The sequence below is a fragment of the Mastomys coucha genome, unplaced genomic scaffold (assembly GCF_008632895.1).
Source record: "Mastomys coucha isolate ucsf_1 unplaced genomic scaffold, UCSF_Mcou_1 pScaffold23, whole genome shotgun sequence".
NCBI classification, from domain to species: Eukaryota; Metazoa; Chordata; class Mammalia; order Rodentia; family Muridae; genus Mastomys; species Mastomys coucha.
In genome coordinates this window covers 97,314,559-97,332,408 of record NW_022196906.1, presented here as the reverse complement: position 1 = coordinate 97,332,408, position 17,850 = coordinate 97,314,559, and the positions used below count along the sequence as shown (strand labels likewise).

Genomic DNA, 17,850 nt, shown 5'->3' with positions numbered 1-17,850 from the left:
CCCCCCCCGGCTGCTTTTAGCTAGCAAGATCACTTCCCCTTAAACACCACATCTTGGCCTATGGGCCTTCTGTTCGATGTGATAGTCATCAGTGTGATTCAGTGGCTGACTGCTCAGTCATTTGTGAAAACTGCAGTGGGCTCTGCTGGAAGAGAGAGGACAGTCTCCTGACCTGGGTGGCAGCAGCCATGTCCTCAAGCATAGATCCTGTCAACCTGGGCACTAACTTCTTTTCCTCCTGGTGCGAGTGAGGACCTCTCTAGCTAGGAGAGGACAGCATGTTAGCTGGGCATCCCTTGGCAGAGGAAAGGGAAATATAACCAAGAAGTTTTGTGGGGAAAAAAAAAAATCAAATCTTGTTCCACCCAGTGTTGTACTTGGGGATTTGTCCCCCATCCAGCAGCATCATTATCTAAAACAAACTCCAGTCTTTTATGTTGTGATGCTGGCTGGCGCAAGGTACCCCACTGTGTGTGTGGCTCTGATTCAGTGCTGTTAAATGGCAGATCAAAGGAAGGGCTCAGAAGGGAAAGTATTGGGCAGAAGTGATTCATATCCTGGCTGAAAGGTAAGATTGTGGTTGTTAAATTGCAGAATGAGGCCCAGAGTCTTTCATGGCTGTAGTTTCCTAAATCACAGTGAGGACCTGACATCCACCCCTGCATTGGCAGAGGAACCATGTCCATTTCTGTCAGCACCACCCTCTGGGTAGCATCGATAAGGCAGAATGCAAGATGTCACATGGGTGAGCATATTGGAGCCATTCAGGGCATTCTCTCTGTTCGATTGCATTAGTCTATGGGGCAGGTAAAGGAAGTCTCTGATTCGCAGAGAGACTTGGGAAAGCGCCATGGTCTCCATGTTGGCCCCAGTTCAAACCCAGGTATAATTAGTGGCAAAATCTGTAGCACACGCCTTGGGCATGTTTCAGTATTTCCTCTCATTTCAGAGAACAGATGTGGCTTCCATGACAACTAGTCTTATCCCAGGTTCCCCACCCCCTTGATGCAGACACTGCGGCTCGGCTCTGTGCCTGCCCCCAAGGTCCCAGCCTTTTCTGCCCTAGATGCTAAATAACACTTGAAGAAGAAGGCCTCAGCCAGCTCTACTATAGTCTTAATTTTAAACTGGTTTTCAAATGGAAGTTCGGGCATTTATCAGTGATGCTTTAAAATTGCTACAGTTTCTGCTTGGTTGTACGGCAATGGCTCAGTGGGTAAAGTGCTTGATGTGGAAGCCTGTGGACCTGAGTTCAGATCTTCAGCACTCCTATCAACAGGGGGTATGTGCCTGTGATCCCTGCAGTGGTTGGTGGACCTGGGATTCCTGGGCCTTGCCGACAAGCTCCTCTTAAATCAATGGGAACAATTGAGGAAGCTACCTGAACATCATCCTCTGGCCTTCATCCACACATGGACGCACATGTATGCACAGACGCACATGGTACACTTACATACTCATGCATCCAAACTTCTGGTTCTTCTTATCCCAAGAATAGGGATTACATAGCTGACATGTCAGCTGTGGAAATGCGGGTATTTCTTCCTTTTCCCCCCTACTGATTTAAAATTAACTAATTGCTGAGGATGACCCAAATGCCCAGGAAACAAAGAAATGGGTAAAGATGCCTTAGTGTCAGGTTTCCTTGGTGCCTGAACTGCTCTCTGTGGCCTACAGAGCTTGGAGAAGACAGAGCCTAAGCCTTTGATACAGGTAGAGGGTTGTCATTGTCTCCGGGAGAGAGTGCAGTTGCTCTCTTGAACAAGCGGGATTTACAATAAGAAGGCTGGTAGCCCTTTAAGATGGAGAGAGGCTGTATTCTGCTCATGAGAACGTTAAGACTTGGGAGTTGGGGACATTAATTAGTGCTAGAGCTTATCCCACTTAGGTTTGTTGCATGTCAGAAATAGGTGCCACTTAAGTCTGAATCTTTTGAAATAAGGACTTTGCGAAAGTGTCCTCTTCCATATCTTACAAGTTGGTGTATTCAGTCCAGACTCCCCAGGCTCTTAGCTCTCCGGTGCATTCATCTGGAGGTGTTTGGAAGGAAAAGAAGGGAGTGTGTTTGTAGAGTTCATCTTTAATAGCATCGTTGAATTTTATCCTCATAACAGCTCAAAAGCAAAACCACTTAGGAGGCAGAAGAGTTTCCATTAATCTCTTTCCTCTCCGATTGTCATCGCTTTGCAACATGAAAGGTGCTGTAATCTGGTTTACAGGTGAGAAAACAGAGGAACAGCGAGATGAAGCCAGTTGCCCAAGGCGGCAGAAGCATCGTTTGCTGTATAATCCCCACAGGCCCTGGGCAGACCCTAAATCTGCTGCTGTGAACGAGGAAGGGGGAGAAGGCTGCACCCACACTAGGACCTGTGCTCTTCCTGGGCCCTGTACTGCATGCCCTGCCTCCCTGCACCTCCCCAGCCCTCAGTGCCTCCTGCTGTTTCTCTGATGCTCCCAGGAGCAGCTGCATGGAAGAAGAAAGCTCTGGGACTGGCAACTTCCCCAAAGCCCTCAGAGCCTCCACTTGCACATCTTTAACATGAAGTTGGCATGATGGAGTAGCTGCTGCTGAGAACATTTTATTTAAGCAAACCCAGTTAGTGACCATTTCAGTATTTTCTCATCGGTCCCGAGGCTCACCTGCTTGAAGAGTGTGCAAAGACTTTAATGTATTTGAGAAATCTTAGATTAAGAGATTTCTTGCCGGGCAGTGGTGGTGCACGCCTTTAATACCAGCACTTGGGAGGCAGAGGCAAGCGGATTTCTGAGTTCAAGGCCAGCCTGGTCTACAGAGTGAGTTCCAGGACAGCCAGAGCTACACAGAGAAACCCTGTCTCGAAAAACCAAAAAAAAAAAAAAAAAGAAAAACCCAAGAGATTTCTTTATTGAAACACTTCTTTCTCTGGTCTGACTGCCTTGCTAATGTTGTAACCCTTAATATGGTTCCGTGTGCTGTGATGAGTCCCAAGCATAAAATTATTTCATTGCTGCTTCATAACTGTAATTTTGCTACTGTTATGAATCATAGTATCAATATTTGATATGCAGGACATCTGATAGGCGACCCCTGTGAACAGGTTGTTGTACCTCCCAAAGGGGTCGTGACCCACAGATTGAGAACCACTGGCTTAAACCTGAATCCTGTGGCATTTATTGGCTTATGGTTGGAGTGGCTGCCGAGTGCTTCATGCTTCAGTGCATATGCTGATAACAATAAGATGTATGTTTTTATAAATAACATACCCATGTCTTTTCTAGTTATGGCTGCTGAGAACAATGAGCAAGTATAGTACCCAAGCCTTGATTTTAAATATCATTTTCTAGCAAAACAAATAGAGTTTCTGTAGTAATGGCTGGGTTTACAGCAGAGAGTGGAAAATACAAGCTGAGTCGAGAGTGCTGTGTAGGACCAGAAAGCAAGAAAAGGCTCAGAAGGAGAAAGAGGGCAGGGGAGGAAGGGAGAGAGAGGATGGACATGAACATCAGAAGGGCAGAGAGGAGCTCATCTGAAAGAGCCCCCAGCTGTCGACATGGCTGCAAATTTAGCAACAAAGGTCGTATAGTGGATTATGACACAAGAATGAAATAAATACCCACAAGACCATAACACTGTAAGTGGAGAGGAGAGGAGCAACCCAAGTTTCTTAAAGAATTGCCCTTCTTTTTAAAAAGATTTATTTATTTTTATGTGCAAGTGTTTTGTCTGTATGTGTATTTCTGCACCATGTGCATGCCTGCCATACACAGAGGCCTGGGAAATGTGTCAGACCCCCTGGAACTGGAATTCTAGACAGTTGTGAGACACTGTGGGTGCTGGGAATTGAACCTAGGCCCTGGAATAGCAGCCGGTGTTCTTAACCATTAAGCCATCTCTCCAGCCCCAGAATTGCATTTCTTAAGTATGGAAGTGACAGGTAGAGAACAAGATGGGGGTGGGTGGCTGAGGGGAATAGAAAAGTCCCTTGGATGAATGCTAAAATAGGGTAAAACTTTGAGAAATGATGTATTCCTGGAGACTCAAGTGTCTCTCATAAAGTAGTTATTATTATGGTGTTCATAACATATGCTGGAGATTATCTGATATGTCCCAAGTCAGTAAGTAAAGCTTAATTACTGCAGCTTTGCAGGGTTTTGACTTGGCAGCACATTTTAAGTTAGTGCTTGGAGACACAACCTTAACCATGTGACCAAAGTGATGCCACTAGAATGTATACCCTGACAGGATGTAATGAAAATGGTCCCTCACCTCTAGGGTATTCTTGCAAAGTTTCACAGCCACAAAGCAAAAGGCCTGAGGAGCTTTTCCAAAGTACCAAGGTCAGGAAAGAGGCCTGTTGGGGTTGAAGGGGGGGACACAGAGACCTAATGAGCAAAACAGCAAGTGTCTTGAATTGGATCCAGGAACAGAAAATGGAACACGAGTGCAAAACATAGGGAAACTCCAGTCAAGTGTGTCGTTTACTCAGGGTTTCCCTAACCGTACTGTGGCTGTGTCAGGTCTTAGCAAGAGAAGAGAGAAGAATTATGGCTGTACTGATAACGAGGCATCTCTTCCAGATAGCAAGTCTTCGCAATCCCCTCCTGAGGGATACACTGGTGCACAGCTCGATTTCCAACACTTAGGAAGCTGAGGCAGGAGGATTGATACAAGTGGGAGGCCAGCCTGGATTATGTAGAGCGTATTAGGCTAGTCACACATAGTGGCTTATCACAAAAGTGGGAGAGTGGGTCACTAGGGAGGTGGATACGTGAGTAAAGCAAGCGCTTGCCACACAGTCATGAGGACCAAAATCCATATAAAAGCGATGTGGGCTTGAGGCAGAGGCAGAGAATCCCAAAGCAAGTAACTGAACCTGCGAGCTCTGGGTTCAGAGCCTCGTTGCATAAAGAGGGATTCAGGAAAACATCTGATCTTAACTTCAGTCTCCACATGCCCATACATGTGGATGCACAGGCACTTGTACACATGTGTCCAGACACATGTGGATAGGCATACACACAGATGTGCACCCCCCACATGCAAACATACTTATACGTACAACAAATGTACACTCTATACAAATAGACACTATACACACACAAGCAGAAGGCTAGAAAAGAATATATATATATATATATATATATATAAATATAAATTCTTTACTATATTTTTCAGTTTTTCTGTTTCCTTAGCATTTTTCTTGTAGACTCACAGGGCCATAGTTTAGCAGGCATGCCCTTTGAGGTATGAGTGATACCCCATTATTATATACATTCTACAAAGAAGAATACTTTTCATACTTCCTGGTTCTAAGGAATTATATTCTTATTTAATGATGAACAAATGGTCAGAAGATGAGAGAGAAAATTGGGCTATTATCAAAATCTACTTATTAAATAAAGATTGCATATAGCATTATATATTTCATTTGTTTTTAAAGGTATACCTAAACTATGTCTTACTCTGGGATGAGCTAGGCTTGTGGTTGATTGTCTATAAGCACACACGGGTACCATTTTTCTAAATACTCTCTAACAGTTCTTAGGAACTGTATCTTAGAGAAATGTGGGCTGTAGTTCATATGTATGATTTCATTACTGATAAAATCAAACCTAGCATTTGCCCATGTTGTCTTAAAAAGTCAGTCAAGGGCTTTAAAAGTTAAGGTTAGAAGGGGCAGGGTTGTGGCATGTTGGCGATTCTGTCAAATGTTCTCCCAGGTTAGAAGAGCAACCTCTTAGGCAGTGATTAACTTGTACTGTGGATACATGCTGCCTGCAAAGCTGGTGGCTCTCATTGGGCTTCTCGGGAAACATTGTAAGCAATAATTAAAGTGTGTAATAGATATTTGTCATGAGACAGTAGAGAAATACATAGGATGACTTAGGAGCCAAAGAGTCTGGTTTAACTGTGTTGGTTTTTTCCCCCTAGGCATATTAAGTTTTTTAAAGACGTTGCCTTCCATGAGGATACTGCTCGGATGATATCATATTTTAATTTGATGATGCTAACTCTGGAGAAAGTTTGAGCTTTCCTTCAAAAGTCTTCTGTGCATTCAAAATATAAAAACAGGCTCCTGACATGATTTTAGCATAGGTTTTCTGAAGTGACATTCCTGATGGAAATCATTGAGAGGCAATCTCAGCTTTCACGTATGTTGAGGACATTTATAGCATGTTTATAAGAGAACATGCCCAAATCGAACTTTACCCTCTAGTTGTTGCTACAGAGAAGAATGTCTACCAGGAGCTTGGATTTGGAGCTTTATTCAAAACTCAGAGTCTTCCAGGTCTTCAAAGAAACTGTTCATATTTGTTTATTCCCATAAGTTTTGCCTAAACCATAACGAGAGTAAAAGTTGAGTGTATTTAATGATGGTTTGATACATGGATGCAATGTTAATTAAGTCAGTTTACATGTCTTTTACCTCATCCTCTTACCATTTTTTACTTACTTGTAGGTAAATATATTTAAAGTATGGTTTGCCATAGTAAAATTTAAGTCTATAATATATTGTTGTTACCAATTGTGATAAGTAATTTTCATTGTTAACTTGACTGAGTTTGGAATTACCTAGGATACACACCTCTCGGTGTGTCTGTGAAGATATTTCCAGAGACGTTTAAAACTGAAGAGGGAAGATCCATCCTAAATGTGTGTGATTCTAGACTGAAAGGGGGTTGAGGAATGCTCTGAGCATCAGCCTCAGTCTCTGTCTTCTCTCTGACTGTAGACACAATGTAACCAACCACCTCAGGCTCCCACCCCATCCTTCTCTGTCAAGATGGACTGTGCCCTTCAGAACTGTGAGCCAGCATTAATCCTTACATTTAACTGTTTCAGTTAGGTATCTTATCACTGCAGTGAGTAAAATATCCAATACACTAACAGTAGTTACCACACTGAACATTTGATTGATCCCCAGAATGTATTCATCCTCTAGAGGAACTTTTTTTTTTTTTTTTTTAATCCAAGTGCTCCATTTTTCCCATGGCACCCCCTGGAGGCCACTATTCTATACTGTTTCTGAGTTCAACTTCTTTAAAGTCCACAAAGTATACAATAGTCATCAAATAGTAAAACCGTAGTTATCTTTCTGTGCTTGCCTTATTTCACTTGATATGACATCCCCAGATTCTCCCATGTTGTAAAGACTGGATAATGCCCTGAGTATAAATGCCACATTGTCTCTGATCCACTTATCTACTGATGTAGTGATGGGCACAGGCTGTTTCTGAATCTTGGTTATTGTGAAGAGGGCTGCAGTGAGCTCTTTGTTGAGTGCAGGTATCTCTTTGACATCCTGATTGATTTCCTTTGGGTAAATAAATACCGAGTAATGGGATGCTGCTGGATCGTATTCTTATTCTCTTTTTAGCTTTTTGAGATGTCCAGTACTGTCTCCCATAACTCTATCAATCTGCTTTCCTGCCAACAGCATACAAGCCTTTCCTAGTCCCTGTACCCTAACGGAACTCACCTATTTGCTAGTAGCCCACCTAGAGTAGGAGATGCCACACTATGGATGTTATTAGCACTTCTCTAACAATTAATGATGTCGAGCACCTTCTCCAGACCAGACAAAAGGGCAATTAAAGTCTTTTGCCCCTGCCCTTTGTATTGTTTTGGAGAAAGATGGAATCCAGGCTGGACTTGAATTCTTTGGAAGCCAGGCTGGACTGAACTCCTGATTCTCCTGTGTTCGATTCCTGAGTGCTGAGATTATAGGTATGACCCAGCATACTTGGATCTTTGAGATTTTTTTAATGCTGTCTTTTTTTTTCTTTTTGCTGTTGAGTTGTATAATTCCTGATGTACTTTGCATGTTGCCCTCCTCTCGGGTAGCTGGTTGTTTGCTGCACTTCTGCAGGTTACAGTTTCATTTTGCCATTGTCCTTTTCCTGTGAGAAGTTCTGTAGTTTGAAGTTCTGCTTCTTTATTTTTGCTTTGGGAGTCATAGCCTCAGACCACAGTTCAATTTATAACCTCTGTTACCTAAAAGGTGAGATGAGCTAGATTCTGCTCGTGCATGCTCGGGGAGAGAACATACACACCACGGTGGGTGTATTGAGGTCAGAGGAGAACACCTGAGTGTCAGTTCTCTCCTGCTGTGAGTTCCGAGGGTGGAGCTCAGGTGGTTGGGCATGCATGGCAAGTGTGTTTACCCACCAAGTCATCTCACCGACCTCTGTCTTCCAAAGAAGTCTTATGCTGAAAACTGGAGGGGCTAGTTTGTAGAGTTATTAAGTGTTCTGAGTAGTCTCTGAAGTAGGGCAGAGCCAGCATTGCAGTCCGAGGGGAGAAGTGGTCTGGTGGTACAGCATCACTCTGGCAGAAGCTAAGTGGCAGGGGGACCAGGCCATGCCTATGAATACCTTCTTCCTCTCAAGGTCCTTTACTGCCTCCCCTCTCTTGGCTTACACACCATTTCTGATTTGGCCCTGGTTTACCTCCCTTGACCACATTATCCCAACCCAGCTACACCGGGAGAGAGTTTCTTTCTTTGATTCCCACCCATACCTTCTGCCTCCACCTCTAACCAGACTGGGTGCCCATTCTTTTCAGAATGCTTACACAGTCCTGTTCCATCACTGCCTCCTTCAGGAAGTCCTCCCTCAGTCTCTCCAGGTCTAAAGGAGGAGATGTTGCTAAGTGCTCGTTCCTTCAGCAACTGTCCTGACATTCCCCTCATTAGCAATGGTATGCTGCATTATTTTTAACTGTCCCTCTCTATGCCTATAATTTTATATATGTATATTTATATGTATATATATGTATATGTACATATATACATATGTACATACACATATACATATGCACACCTATGTTTAGAGGTCAGGAGAAACATTTGTCTTGTTGTATCTCTGGCTCATCACCTAACTCAGGGCAGCAAGATGCTCAAAAACTACTTTTTGAATAGACCAACCAGCCAACACGTGTGCAAGTGAATGAACACATGAGCAGTATTGATCTGAACCAGGTGCTGACTTTACACATCCTGTCTCAGAGGATTTCAGTGGGTAAACCACCGTGGAACTCACATTGCCGTATATCTATGTCTGCCGTGAAACGTAAATCGACTTTGTAGTCATTATGTGCCACACATAATGAGAAATTCTTTAAACAACTAGAAGAAGTCTAATAGAAACTTGTGGGAGAGGGAGTCATTGACATTCAACTGGGAATTTAATTCTGGAAATAAATGATAGTAATAAAGCTAAACCTAAAGTTTATGAACCAGGGGCTGGAGGAGGGAGTGGCTCAGTGGGTAAAATGCTAGCAGGGCAAGTATGACAACCCGAGTTTGGATCCCCAGAACCCATGTAAAACACCGTGTGTGGAGGTACAAGCCTGTGGACCCAGCAATGAATGAAGGAGGCTTGTTGACCACCAGAGTAGCCAAAATCTCAAACCTCAGATTCAGTGAGAGACCCTGTCTGAAAAAATAAGGTGGAAAGCTATAAAAGAGACCCAAAGTTGACCTCTGGCTCCTGTATGTCATGTGTCTACATGCATACATACATGTAAACACACACACAACTTATTGGTTAATTTAATGAAGCATTGAGATACATATATTCCCTCTGTGTTTGGGTATCAGTAGAACTAATTTTTATACATACTAAATTTTTTAATGGCAGGTTGTCAAATAAATGGTATCCTATCACTTTCCGTAATAGAAGTTTCAGTGTTTAACCATTCCACAGCATCTCAGGATCCTAATTACAGCATATTTCATTGGTCCCCCTTCAGAGGCAGAATAGGAAAAGGAGATTAAAGAAGTGCAGGGAGAATTGAATGCCAGAGTAAATGCCAAACATTTGAGCAGAGTCCGCCTCTCCTCGTCTCCACTTGGCCTGCACACCAAGTGATGGCTGATGCCTTGACTTGGTTTCTTTGAGATCAGAGCAGTGGCTGCCTTCTTGTGGCCACAGCTTGATGAGGGCAGAACACTCAGTCCCATCAGGATCTCTGCTTCCTGTTAGATACACAAGGCAGAAGAAGAGGGTTTACATGGTAAACCTTTGGGAATGTCTAGCTCTGCAGCCGCGAAACCTTTGAAGAACAGCATTGGTTGCTAAGGAACAGCGGTGGCATATTTTTGTGCAAACAGCTGGTCTGCTGGGAGTGGGCATTACGGCTTCAGCCAGGCTGTCTCCCAGGAAGAGGCGGCATCAGTTTCTGTTTCTCGGTGTAACGGTGACATATTGACTGTAGTTCATTCTTTCAATCAAGGGGTATCTACGACGAGCCTTCCTTAAGGCTGAGACGTGGGGATGGGGATGACGATGGCGCATGCCTGCCTTCCCATGAAGATTCTGGAAAGTTAAGTTAAAGGGAATAAAATGAGGAAATCCGTCTTTACCATTGCTTTAAAAATGGCTGCCAACAGTTTGGGCGGAAATCTTGTTTCCTGGGTCCTTCTATGGCTCCTTTGCTTACCAGGGTCGTGGATTCTCTTTAATAAATAAGGACAGTCAGAGGTTTGCTTAGGAAGAATAAGAATTTAACTCCCAGAACCTAGACCTGGAGGACATGATAAACCTTCGGGAATGTCTAGACTTTATTAGCTGGAAAAACACTTTAAAGCTGTTCTTAGAAATACCCTTACCTAACCCTGTTAAACAATTTTCTCTCTCTCTCTCTCTCTCTCTCTCTCTCTCTCTCTCTCTCTCCCTCCCCCCCTCTCTCGTTATAGTACATTGAGACACAGCATTTTCACAAGCTCTTAAAATTCATTCAGTGTAGCAATTTAGGGTGACTTAATTAAAAACAACTAACAGTGTCATTAAGCTGGTGAGCAGAATAGATTTAATTTCAGACTTGAGTCCTACCTCTAGGCTGCAGAGAGCTTGGATTCAGCACTTAGATCTGTTTCCCCTATGTACTTAGGCCACACTTCAGCAGTGTTGGTTGTACGATGTGCCCTTAACTAGGTAGATGTTTCAGAAGAAATGAAAATTGACCCCAAGAAAGTTAACCTCGATTTGAGCGGAATCAAGTGGATTAGTATGTCAAAAACTACTCCAGACATGATGTTCTCACTGACCAGAAAATTCATGAGGCTAGCAATCAAGAGGCCTAGACTCAATCTTGGCTTTAGCACAGATTATATGATTCTAAGACAAGATAGAATGGCCCATGTACTCCTGAGAATATTTGGCTGGGAGCTAAGTGCCACTGAGAAGGTTGATGGGGCTAGAGAGAGGGCTCAGTGGTTAAGAACACACTGGCTGTTCTTCCAGAGGACCTGGGTTCAATTCTCAGCACCACATGATACCCCACAACTGTCTGTAACAAAGTGTCATCGGATCTGACATTGTCTTTTGTGATAATCAGGCATGTACATGTAGACAAAACACTCTTACGCATAACATAATTTTTTCAGGAAGGTTGACTTTAGGCTGTGGCAATATCTTGGCCAATAAAAATGCTGGCCTTCCAAGCATGAAGACCTGAGTGTGAACTGTCAGAACCCACATTTTTAAAAAGCAGTGGACATGCTTGTATTTGTTGTGGTGGTTTGGTTTGGTTTTTTAACTTTTTATTGACTCTTTATGAATTTCACATCATGTACCCCACTCCCTCTCATCTCTGCATCCCTTTGTATCCGCTCTCCACCGTTGTAACCCTTCCAAAAGAAAATAAAAAATAAAAACCAGCCAGGACAAAACAAAACAAATTCTTACCATGGAAGCTGTAGTATGTCACAGTGTGTCACACAGCATACCCTTTTGTCTGTCCATTGTTACCTGTAAATGCTCATTGCACTGAGTGACTGGTCTGGGCTGAGGCCTCTGGCTTACTCTGTCAATACTGGATCCTCATGCGGACTCCTCTTAGGTATCCTGTTGTTGGTCTGTGTCGTGGAAATCATGTGGCTCTGGTTGGGCGTGACCCCTCCCCTTCATGCCCCCAGCTGTTCATAGATGGGGTAGATGTTGGGGTGGCCCAACTCGAAGCCCTGGATCTGGGCCTAGGTGGTAGCTGAGTTGGTTAGCCTGCCCAATCTCCTGCACCCACACCACCAGGGTGTCCTTTTAGCTGGCAAGGGGGTGGAGCGAGCTCCCTGACTCTCACACCTCAGGGCCAGCCCCCCTCCCATGTCCCTGCCACCAGTGCCATCACTACTGTGCTGCCCAGGTGAGGTGAGGTGCAGGGCCCGCTCTCCCACATGGGCTGCAGGCAGTGAGGCGCTAGGCCAGCTATGTGCAGCCCTTGGATATCAACATGGTGCTAGGCAACAGCCTCTGATGGTAATACGGGCCACAAACACTGACAGAGACCCCTGCTGCTGGCCACAGACCCAGACAAGTCCCTCACTGGCAGCACAGACTGAGATTTCAGTATGGCCTCAGGTGACTGCATAGGCTACTCTCATCAGGTTGTTCCTCTCCACACCCATGTCTCCAGTTCCTCTTCCTTCATAGTGTTCAAACTCTTCAGCTTCTCCTTCTCTCCCACCTCTCTACCACGTACTTGCCGCATCATGGTGGATCCTGCTGTGGAGAGAGTGGCCTCTGAGTGTCTTCTGCTCACCTCTGCTGTGTGGTGGTGGGTGGGCCTCTCCTGGCATGCATTTGGAATCCCAGCACAAGTTAGTGAACACAGGTGGGTCCCTATGGTTGGATTGACCAGCCATCTTATCCAATTCAGTGAGTCCCAGTCAGAGAGAGACTGTCTCTCATTCATAAGTCATGGATAGCCCCTGAAGAATAACAGTGAGGGTTGTTCTCTGGCTTAATACATACACCTTCACACATGTGCACATGCATCATGCACATAGACATATACATACATGGATACACACACAGACACAACAATGTTAATGACAAGTCTTTTGTTGTTGGTGGTGGTGGTGGTGGTTTTCTGAGACAGGGTTTCTCTGTATAGTCCTGGCTGTCCTGGAATTCACTCTGTAGACCAGGCTGGCCTCGAACTCAGAAATCCGCCTGCCTCTGCCTCTCAAGTGCTGGGATTAAAGGCATGCGCCACTACCACCTGATGACAAGTCTTTATTGTAATTGCCGTTTCATGCCTACATGTAGGTCAGGCTTCTGGAGGCCTGACGTGACTCCGACAGCTCCTAGACCTTCCCTTGCACCCAACTGCCTTAAGCAGGAAACTGCACACTAAACAGTCTCCCTTTTGGTGACCACTAGACTGTTGTCATGGTAACCTGGCTGCTCTAAACACTTCATAGATATCTTAAGAAAACTACGTCTGCTGCAGGAACTCATCTCCCCCACCCCCAGTTTCTGGCAATGGCTTCAGCTTCAAGAGGCCTTATTCCAGCTTCTCTCTCCTGCAGTGGCAGTGTCATATCACTCTGGCAAGGCCTAGGAGCCCCCAGATGGCCTTGCCCTCTACTGCCCTCGAGGCCCAGCCTTGGCTGCTCTGGGCCTTGTAGCAGCCATCATCAAATTAGGTCAAGAGAAAGAGCACTCCTCACAGTGACCCAGCAGATAGTTCATGACTGACCAATACGAGGCTGTGTCTATCTATACATGGCTTCCGATTGGTTCTTATTCAAAGCCTGTCGTCTGGTCTTTATGAGAGTTGTGAATAGTCTTAGTGAGACTGGAAGCTGTGCTGTGATTGGTGCAAATTACAGTCCCACAGTCTGGAAGCTGTGCTGTGATTGGTGCAAATTACAGTCCCACAGTTAACATGGCTTACCTATGATGCCCTGTTTGGACTGTGTAACCAGGATGTTCCCCAGACTTTAACTACTTAGTGTGGGAGGTTCTCTTTTATCTGCGACCCGGGGACATCCAGTGCTGCAGTGTTAGGTCCTCATAAAGACTTCTCCCAAATGCCCTTTGTATACTTTTGTCTTTATCATGGGTAGAAGAGGCTGTTCTGATTACATGAAATGCAGGCAGAAACCCAGGGCTTCCAATCTGGCAGTAGAAGTTCCAGAGAGACACCAGGAGCAGAGGGTCCTTGAGGCCCAGAGTTGAAACACCAAGAAGCAGATCCGAATTCCAAAGTCAGTGAGAGCTAGAGGACTTGGGACTTAGGGCTCAGAGCTGTAATATCCAGAGGCATCCATGAAGGAAACCGGCCCGCAGTTTCACTTCATTCCGTGGGTGATTCACGAACAGGGGAACTCGAGATTCTGTAAGATAAGCGGGTAGGGAGAAAAGAGAGACAACACCAGGAAAGTGTTCTTATCGAGGTGTGTACTTTACTTAAAGAAACGGAAAATATATATCCTTGAGGCAACAGAGTCAAGCCTTTCGGCAGATAGGTGAGAGCGGGGAAACGGACATATCAAAGCAAGAACTCCAGGCAGGAGGGCGGATCAAAGTTTTAGTCCTTAAGAATACTGGGCTCTCAGTTCTGGCTTTAATCTCTCGGGCTGGCTCCAGACCCCTGGTGAGTCGAGTTGAGGTGCTGTCTCTGGTGTCGGTTGAGACCTCTCCGAGAAATCAGCAGGGCTCCCACACATTCAAGCGTTAGGGACTCCAGCACCCAAAGTTCTGAGCTACAACACTAGGAGGCAAAAATGGCTGAAGAGCTCAAGAACGTCGCTGAGGATAGGATCCGCAAGAAGCTAAGACAGTTGCGAAGCGGGTGGGAATCAGCTGAAACTAGCAAGTGAAGGCAAGAGCCTGTGAAGAGCCAAAGGCTGTGACCTCTGGTCTCCTGAAGGGTTCAAGCCAGAGCCACCAAGAGTCCTTGCACCCTCTCTGCATAGCTGTGGGTCTTGCTGCTATGGGAAGGTGCTTCAAGCTGTGGACAATGAGCATCTGGTTTGGCAAGCTTGAATCCATAAGCCTCTACTTCCCATAAGCCTCTACTTCCCAGAGTCTAGACCTAAGAGGCCCTGCGTTTAGAAGCCCAGCCGCAGAACTTGTGAAACTCACAGCACAGATGCACAGGGAGCTTTTCCATGATTTTATAGAGTAGAGCCAAAGAAGCCCAGCCAGCCCTTGAATTTCTCGGGAGCAGGTGCATTCCAAAGCCACCCCCTTCGGCCTAAAATTTAATTATCTCTTAATATCTCAGCTCGGTTGGCTCGAGGAGAGGCATTTGGCAAAACACAGAGAAAAGAAATTACTGTAACAGTTGCCGAGTGCCTACCATGTATTCTAAGTGGTTTTAATGCATTATTCCATTTAATCCTTCACAGCAGCTCTGTGAGACCAGTGCTCTTAGTTACAGCCTCACTTTCCTAACAAGGGAGTGAAGGGAAGTTAGTCCGTCAGCCCGCTGCAGGTGAGCTCCATCTCGGGCTGGATTTCAGACTCATCAGAGGAGCTGTGAGGGAATGCTTCCCCCATCATCCCCTCTTCTCTCATCCAGCATCTCTGCCGACCAAGGGCTTGCCTTTTAAGCTCTCCCATTTTTGCCTTGGATGGAAGCTCTGTGGTCACGGCAGTGTTTCCAGCAGGAATTCTGACATTGTCTAGCAAAATGCCTCCCAGTGGATCATTCGCAAAGAGTAATTCTTCAGTGTCCGAGTCAAAGGAAGCCTGTGGAGACTGCGGTAAGTGGCCAGTGGTGTGCTCCGTGATTTGATGGGATATAAAAGGGAGGCATGTGCATAGAAAGCCACACTCGTGGTGTGCCTGTGAAACCTTGTTCCTTGAAAGGCAGGCGGCCCCTGGAGAACATTATCAAATGCAGCAGACCTGGATTCTCCCTACTTTTCATTTTTTTGGTGGCCTCTGAACTTAGACATAGTGTTTAGACAGTAGTGCGATTCCGTAGGCATTTTAAAAGTCAACAAAGCCTTTAATGGCTTTCCTCTGTGCCTGAGATACTATTGAATTCAAAGAACTGTCTGAGAATAAATATTTAGGAAGCACAGAGTTGTTGGATATGTACTCTGTGTGTGTGTGTGTGTGTGTGTGTTAATAGGTACATAGAGATGAGCAATGTCAGGTAATGAATAATATGAATACACTGAATGTTAGAATGTAGCTCAAATTATGGGTAAAAACATTTGTACCTCAGCCAGCACAGTGTCACATACCTGTGATTCCTGTGCCCAGGGCATGGAAGCAGAAGAATCGATAGTTCAAAGCTAACCTGGACTGCATAGTGAACAGAGGCCAGCCTGGACCACATAAGACTGTGCCTCAAAAATAAATTTGTACCCCAATAGTCTCTTAATGTGCCACTGCAAAGTCTTTTGGTGTGCTATTGATGTGATTTGAGCAAGGTTAAATCAATTATAAAATGAGATGCTGAATCCAAACTAAGAACGGAGTTGAAAGCAGAGGAGAGATGAATGTGGAAAGCTTCCCACCATTCTCATGTGACACTGTCTTTTGCAATGGCAGTTAGTGATGTCTCCCCACAGTGTCCAGTCAGTGCCTTCTACCTGTGTTTATCTTTTATTCACCTGTTATAATTGTTGTCTTGGAGGCTTCCTGCCTCCTTCTGCTAACCTAGGTCTAGTCCTGGAAGCTTCTAGCCTCCATACAATCTTATCTAAGTCTAGAATAGTTTCACTCTCTGAGACTTACTGCTGAATACGCTCACCCCTTCCTAGTTCTTTCTGAACTCTAGCAGCCTGGTTCAAACTCCTCTCCAAACTGACTGACTCAATCTGGCTTCTCTCAGCCTCTCACTTTTTGCTCCACTTGACCTCAAACTTAACTCTGGCAAGCTGTTCTGGCTCCTTCGCATTCTGTCTTCACCTGTGTCTAGCTTGTTCTTTCTTCTACCCGTCTCTGCAAAACTCTCCCTATAAAACTGCCCCATCTCCTTCTCTCTGCACTGGCTCTCTTAAGTAGCCTCTCTTTCCTCTCTCTTTTTGTGAGTTGGGCAGATCCTATTCTGTCAAATCTTTCTCTCATTCATCACTTTGTCTGCCATTCAGCTGGCATCACTCTCAAACATGGGTGCTTCCTTCTACAAACTAACTTTACCTTCATTGTTTGGGAGTAAAGGTGTGTACAAAGGCTATGTCTGTATTCCAGCCAGAAGGATTAAAGGTGTGGCTAAGGCTAAGCCACACCACAGCAAGAAATGGATTTTTCTAGTAAACAACACAATCTCGGGGTTCACAGTGTGATCATATATCTGCAACATCCCTGTGGTAGAGTTGGCCTGTCTTGCCCCTGTTGGAGTTAGATACAGGACCATGAAGCATATGCCCATCATTTACCATTTCCAGTTAAAAGCTCTTAGGAGACTCTCTGTGACTCACCGCTTACCTCTTCTTTTTGTGCAGCTGTGTGATTGCAGATGCAAAGCCCAGCCTCCATCAGCCTTAAGTAGCCTTGGTGCTTACAGAACCTCTGGCTAACTAATGTTGCTTGGGGAACATAGCAAGAAAAGCATGCCGTGTGGGAGTCAAGAGCATTGGTTGCTACTGTAGCGCTCCCCTCTCCTGCTCTGGCTGGAATTTGACTCACTGTTGCTCAGGTCTCTTGAGCACATGTGGATGTGTTATCTTAGTGCTACCTTCTCTGTACTGGCAGTTCTGGTTTGGGGCTGGACTTTTCCAAGAGATGCTGATCTCAAACCAATCTTAACTCGCTCTTGTATTTCTCACCAAATATTTACGAGATTTACAGACCAAGAGCGGAACTACTGTTCTCACCTACTCCTGTTTTCTGAAATTAATTGATGAACTGTTGGTCAGGATAAAATTTCTACGTACATCATGTTAATGTTAGGAAGAGTCATTGATTATATCCAAAGACAAATTACCATATGTTCAGCACACACACACACACACACACACACACACACACACACACACTTTGCTAGTCTATAGTTATCAGTATATGTAGTTTACTGAGTATCACACATGCACTACTAACATATAGCTTCAACATCAAAATCATATGTTAAATTCTTGCTTGGGCTTTGAGCTCTGACTTTTTTTTTTTTTTTTTTTTTTTTTT

General features: G+C 44.8%; 1 protein-coding gene across 5 annotated transcripts in view; it reads left to right on the top strand.

Annotated features, from left to right (window-relative positions):
* The window catches only part of Tmem108 (transmembrane protein 108), a 290,470-nt gene that overhangs the window by 88,106 nt on the left and 184,514 nt on the right, over positions 1 to 17,850 (top strand). The window contains exon 1 of one of the 5 annotated variants that reach the window (XM_031344800.1): positions 15,149 to 15,476. The exons of the other annotated variants lie outside the window; for them this stretch is intronic. The gene's annotated coding sequence lies outside the window, so the exon portion shown is untranslated. Of the gene's footprint in view, positions 1 to 15,148; positions 15,477 to 17,850 lie in introns of those variants that run through there. 5 annotated transcript variants of the gene reach the window in all.